General features: G+C 45.4%; 1 pseudogene; it reads right to left on the bottom strand.

The window, feature by feature from the left end:
* Positions 1-1,245: 1,245 nt before the first annotated feature.
* LOC121677004 lies at positions 1,246-5,294 on the bottom strand (annotated as a pseudogene).
* Positions 5,295-6,944: the final 1,650 nt, after the last annotated feature.

The raw sequence follows: 6,944 nt of genomic DNA, 5'->3' as shown, positions 1-6,944 counted from the left end.
TTCAGATTCTCCAGCTCTGATGGGGTGAAGGAGGCCTGGACTCCCTGGGCTAGTTTGCATGTTAAAGGTACTCCCGGCAGGTCCCTGGGGGAAGATCTGAACAGTTCCTCTCCTTGTGAGAAGGGTGAACTCGCTTTGGTGACATGAATTGACAATAGGAAGCATATTCAACAAACTTCAATGGCCCTTTGAAATCTACTTTTTTTTTTTAAGTCAGAAAACCTGTATTAGAGAAAGTTTGGTCCTAATGTATTTTTATTGTGTCCCTCTGCCCTAGCTTCCCCTGCCGCCCCTTGCCAGCAGCCTAAGACGTTTGTACGTGTCACTGCTTCTTAGTTCTGGAACACAAAGGCAGAAATCTCTGTGCCTGTTTTTAAATTATTTTATCAGTTCCTTTTCCATTTCTGATTTTGCTATTGTATCACTCATTTATTTCCTACACAGAAAGGGCATTTTAAAGGGCATTTTCAGATAAAGCACTTTATTATTATTAAGCATTGTAAAATTATTATTGCACATCACTTTTATTATGTAGTTCACTTTAAATGGGCCAGAATATTTTAATCATCCAAGGAAAGCCAGAGTTTATAACTCAAAATTGAAAATATAGCTACACATTTTTTCCATAAAATATGCATGCATGATTTTCAGCCCCATTTAACTAATGTGTTTTGGGAATATGTTATAATAGTAAATTCAACAAACCTCAGTCAAGGAAAAAAGTAATATAAAAAGTGTGATTAATAGCAATGTGATGGGCTTTTTTTTTTTTCATTTTACAGGAGATCTTATTTTGAAATATGAATCGTTTTACATAGATAACCTCTATATTTCCATGTCGTTTGTCTAAACAGTAGTCCGTACAACTCTGGGTGCAGACTTGAAAATTATAGCAGAGACTCAGACTATCAAAACAACATAAATTACCCACAATGCACTTGCAAAGAAAAACACTGCGACTGATAAAGAGTAACCAAAAAGAGTCGCTAGTTTGTAGCTTGTTTGTCGTTTTGCCGCTGGAAAATATGCCTGTATTGCGTTGGTGATCTGAAGACAGAAGTTGTCAGGTCATTGAGCCATGTAGCTTTGCAATTACCTCTTGGGCAACACACAAAACATGTGGCTGTATGTGAAAGGAACTTTCTCGTAATTTAGTCACTGTTCTCAGATGCGCCTCCACATAAAGCTAAGTTTTGTTTTGTTGTTTCAGTAGTTCGGCGCTTTTATTGAAATCTGCCAATTGATTTAAGGAAAAAAAAAAGATTTCGATTCTAGTATAATCCCTTGGCTGGCAACAAATGCCAAGAGAAGCACCGTTGTTAAACCCTGCGTGACCGCTTGTTGGGATTCGCTTGGGCAGCTGGCGCGCAGTGCAGGCAGAAACCAGGTTCTCAGGGGACTCCGGGGCGTGTAGGTGGGCGCCAGGCTGCTGCCTCCAGTCTGCTGGAGCATGGACCAGAGTGTGAGCTGGTTTCCAAGCGGCCGCAGACTCATTCCCAGAGCAGAGCTCACAGAGCAGAAAACAGCTGCGTTTTCCAACCGCCCCCTCTTCCCGCTGAAACACGGCGATGAGCGCCCACCTATGGATGTGGGGTTCAATCGACAGCCTCGTGCTTCTGGGCAGACTGAGTAAGAAATGCGTGGTGTCTGCTTTTCCTTGAATGGTACACGGCCTGAACACTGAACCTCGAGTGTCTTGGGCATGTTCTTCCAAATCAAAGTGAAGACAGGTTCAGCTGATACTTGCTGCTGGGCTGTTTCCTAGCTTGAAAAGCTTCTCCAGCATTCTTGGTTGATAAATGTGTGTGCAATAAAGAATGGGCAGGATCTTACGGTGTTCACAAAGCAACCTGTGCACCAAGAGTCCGGAGAGGGGCAGGAAGGCTCTGCATAGACCACAATGTCATTCAGGGCCCCATAATCCCTTCCAAACACCAAATTCAAATCCAATGCATTGGTGGTTAAAGCTGTGGGTGTTCATCAGTTTACAGAATATCAGTTACATCCAAGTCATCATCTGGAGCATGGATCATCTCTGAAAGGCCTTGACTGCTGTCTTTAACTCATACAAGAGCTTTAAAATATCATCCTGACTGGGTTGGAGGACTTGCAACAATGGATCAAATGTTTCCCACGTGTGGCCGGCAGTGGTGGAAGGGCTCCCCGTGTTCTGTGCACGCTTGGGAGCCAAGTGTGGGTCCTCCAGACCAGGCTTCACTGATACAGTCTCAAGGCCAGAACCAAAGGAGAGAGTGGACAGGGACACAGAGACTGCCCAAGGTCACCTCTGTGCTCGGCCACCATCTCTCTCTAAGGTAGTTTGTTAGATGTGCACACCTCTGTAAGGCTAAATTGGTTTGTAGCTTTTGCTTTGTTTCTTCAATGAGTGCTGGCTAGTTTTATACCAACTTGACACAGCTATAGTGATATGAAGAAGGGGACCTTGGCTGAAAAAATTGCTCCCATGAGATTCAGGCTGTAGAGCATTTTCTTAATTAGTGATTGATGGGAAGGCCCAGTCCATTGTGGATGGTGCCACCTCTGGGCTGATGGTCCTGGGTTCTATAAAAAATAAAATCAGGTGAGAAAGCTATGAGGAGCAAGCCAGTAAGCAGCACCCTCCATGGCCTCTGCATCAGCTCCTGCTTCCAGGTTCCTGCTCTACTTGAGTTCCTTCCCCTTTCTGTTTTCAGCGATGAACTGTTTTATAGGAGTGTGAGTGAAATAAACCCTTTCCTCCCAAAGTTGCTTTTGGTCATGGTATTTCACCAAAGCCATAGAAACCCTGACTAAGATGGGGGAGGTTGCTTGTTTGAGGTGTGTGAGCTTGTTTGATTGGCTTCATTCAGTACTGGACTGAATCTAGAACCTCACACATATACTAACCAGGTGAGGACTCTACCTTGGACTACATTCTTGCCCCACATTATGGCTTCCACTAGAGAAAGACAACTGCTGTGCACAGAAGAGCGGGTCTAATGCCCTGCTTTGCATGGTGGGGTGGTAACTGGAGTTCTCAGCTCAACCACATGCCATGAATAATATAATTCGCTGAATTTGCATAGCTCTCCCTCAGTGGAATTGCAAGACCTGCGTCTCCTCTTTGGGATGCAGATTATCATTTCCAGGAACAAGAAGCTAGATGTCACCATCTGAAACACCCTGAGGGAGCGGCATAGGGAGACTGAGTGACACACCTTCCACCAAGCAGATTGGAAAGCAGTTTCCTGGGGAGTGCAGAGCTTTAAATGGTGGCTTTAGCCAGATTCTAAAGCAGGGTATTTGCTGATCACCCGCAGGCACCTTGTTCTCACATGGCCCGTCAGACAAACATGAAAGGCATAAAGCTCCAGAACTAACCGACTCCCAACCTGTACCTTTCCTATGGCCTTTGCCCAGCACCGTTTCCCACTCGGCCCAATACTGACCACCACTCAAATGAGTGCACCTAGCACCATCCCTTTCCTCAGTCCTTGTCGCTCCGTTCTCCTTCCTACGGGGCAGTAAGAAAGAAGAGGAGAAAACAGTTCCAGTCCTCACACTTTGGTTTCCAAGGAGTGGGTTTTCTTCTCTGCATATTCTTTCGGATTAGCACATCTGATAACAAGACTCTCTCTCCGCCTTCTACTTCTGTGCCCAGCTCTCCCTCCTTCTACAGTGGTGAAGCTGATCATCTTTGAACCCATTCTGTAGATTAATCCTCCCACAGTGTCTGCCCAGGACAAGTCCCAGACAGTCCCTTCTCAAGGTCAAGTAGCTCCTACAGTGGGGACTTAATGTCATGCTGAGTGTGAGGCTAAGGAAGGTGACCTCGGGCAACCATGAAACTGCTGACATCTCTGTCTCTGCTCTTCTTCCCAGCATTCCATTCTGTCTATTCCGCCTACCTAAGTGCTGCCCTATCAAAAGGCCAAGGCAGTTTCTTTATTCAACCAATGAAAGCAACACATAGATAGAAGAACCTCCTACATCACCTTGGCCTTTTGATAGGGCAGCACTTAGGTAGGCGGAATAGACAGAATGGAATGCTGGGAAGAAGAGCAGAGACAGAGAGCTGCCATGGAGATGCCAGGTCAGACATGCTGAATCTTTCCCCGTAAATCTTTTCCTCATGGTGACACACAGATTATTAGAAATGGGTTGAATCAAGATGTGAAAGTTAGCCAATAAGAGGCTAGAACTAATGGACCAGGCAGTGTTTAAATGAATACAGTTTCTGTGTGGTTATTTTGGGGGTTAAGCTAGCCAGGCAGTGGGACACAACCCGCCGCTCCTTACAACACCCAAGCATTCTGATCTGTTGACAGTTGACATCTCATGCTAGTCTCTCATTGGCTATGCATGACCAGGACCTCTGATAGTACCTGTTGCTAGGCACTCAGGAAACACTACTTGGTTGCTCCTTGTTGGCCAAGCATGTTCAGGACCTCTAACAGCAGCAGGCAGACTCCTTTTGGCCTGGTAAGCCTTATCTTCCTACATATCCACCCTTTTTTCTTTATTGCATAGGGCGCTCAGTGGGAGCCAGAGTCCTTTGCTCAGGCCTTGTTGACCCCACCTCAGGAGGGCTCAGCAACTGGACTGTGCCTATCTTAGGTTGGCCTGCCGAACAAGCTCTTACCTGTCTTTGACTGTCAGCTCTCAAAGAGCATTTATTCCTGGAGAAATGCCAGGGCTGGAGGACTAGGCAGTAGCCTTTTGAATTACAAATAATGAGGCATTCGCAACCTCCTGTGGAGGACTGTGAGAAGAATGCCTGAGAACCATGAACACCTGAAGAGTCGCCTTAGCTGCTGTCTGCTGATGTCAGATCTGCTGCAGGAGACATTTAAGGAGAATAAGGATTAACAATACCACCCCACCAACTAATGCACATGTGAGCATCAAGAAAGGATCCAATAGCCTTTTTATATTATGCCAAACTTTTTTAAAAAAAATGAGGAGTCAAAGGTTATAACCTCTGTTCTTAATAAATCAGTTTGTTAGGGTGTCAATGAGAGCAAGAAAGGAGAGTATACACATTACCCATCATGGGTTATTTCCTCCTTGGTGTAAGCAGGCTGATCCATGGCTGGGCATATATCTCTTACAGGGACCCATATTGGTGTTGTGGCAGTCTGAGGAAAAACACAAGCATACCCTCTACTACAGGTTAGCAGGGGGGCTGGCAGCTGCCATTGAAGGGAGATAGGATCTCTCCACCTCACTAGGAGCAGGGGTGTGTTCCTTGGCAGGAATGCCCAGTGCTGGTAAGTTGAGCTGAGCACCTTGTCATCAAAAATGAGAAAGTTCATATGGAAAAGGACCTCTGTTAAGGCCAGATAGGGATCTCTCCTAGCCTCTGGTGAGATAGTCCTAGCCAACAGCTTCTTAAAAGTTGTGTTGGTCCTCTCCACAATGGCTTGTCCCTATGAATTGCTGGTGGTATGGGAAATCTTCCAAGAGCCCAGAAAGTCATTGAGTTGTTGAGAGGCATATGCAGGGTCATTATCAGTCTTAAGTGCCCAAGGTACCCCCATAACTACCATGTCTAACTTAAGGGCCTTGATAGCATTGACAGCTTTCTCTCCAGAAAGGGTGAGGGCATAAACAAAGGAGGAACACATATCTATTATCACATAAACATATTTAAGATTGCCAAAGGGGACATAGTGAGTAACATCCATCTGCCAGGTGGCCTTAGGCAACAAGCCCTGGGGATTAACCCCTGTATGTTGAGGTCATCCTAAGAGGGCAAGGGGGGCACAAGTGGCACATGCCTGAGACAAGTGTTTACACTGCAAAATTGGTAATTTTGGAAGAAGTCTATGCAAATTCCGTGGAGACAGATGGAGAAACTGCTGGTGAAGAGCCCTGGCTTTCTCTAGGAGATCCATACTGGCTGTTAATATGATGGTGTCTGTGACCTAATTTCCTCGAGTCAATATTCCAGGTAATTTGAAATGAGGTCTAATATGTGACAGGTACCAGGGCTCAGTCCTATGATTTAAGACATCTTGGATGAGCAGCATAGAGCTGGTAATGGGGGGTCGGTGAGGCTTTGACTCAAGAAAAGGCTAGCACACAAACAGCCTGTACAGTCTACTGGCTGTCAGAAAAGATGTAAATGGGTTCAGTCTGGCACTCCATTAGAACCTTGAGGAAAGTCAATAACTTACCCAATTGAACAGAACCAGGGTTAGGGATAACATGTGTAACATCTTTGGAGCCAGGATGCTGGATAAGAATACCATATCTGTTTTTATTGGAATCTGGAAAGGCCAGGATGGCACAAGGGATGGGAGCGGAGGAAGGGACTTCATAGGGCTGTGTCTTTATTGGAAGTGTAGGGAGCCCTGTGAAGATCTTGTTTTTTTGGCAAGTGATTGTCATAGTTCCAGTGAATCCTGAAACCATTTCCTGAAATGAGATAGGGTCTGCCCAGAGGGACTGGGAATTCTCTAAAGAAAAGGGGAAGACAAATTTATCTGGCTCTCGTCCATATGTTTTCTCATGCCAGCAACCGTGCCTTAAAGGCCAAGTTGGAAGGACTGGTCAATCTTAGAAGTGATTTTGCACAGATCACAATGTGCTTGATGTATCTACAATAGGGGCCAAATTGCCATAACACTCCCCCAGAGTGTTATGGGCTTCTGAGAGTCATGGTGTTGCAGGTTGGAAGTAACTAGAATGGCCACGACCTTTTATAGTAGATCTCTAGCCTCATGAGTAAGCCTAACTTTGATGGATGGACAGGTGGGACCCTCCAACAATGAAAAGAGGCGTCTCATCTCTTGATTGGGAATGGGCAGAAAGGGCTTAAGCCAATTAACTGTGCCACATAATTGTTGTAATTCTGAGAATGGGTACCGTTCCTTCATTTCCAATTTAAAGGAAAGGGGAAAAACCTGCTTAGCAATGGAAAACCCTAAAAAGGCAAAGGGGGTACCATTTGAACCTTATCC

The sequence above is a fragment of the Arvicola amphibius genome, chromosome 17 (assembly GCF_903992535.2).
Source record: "Arvicola amphibius chromosome 17, mArvAmp1.2, whole genome shotgun sequence".
Lineage (NCBI taxonomy): Eukaryota > Metazoa > Chordata > Mammalia > Rodentia > Cricetidae > Arvicola > Arvicola amphibius.
The sequence above is the reverse complement of the archived record's forward strand: the minus strand, read 5'-3'. Positions and strand labels throughout refer to the sequence as shown.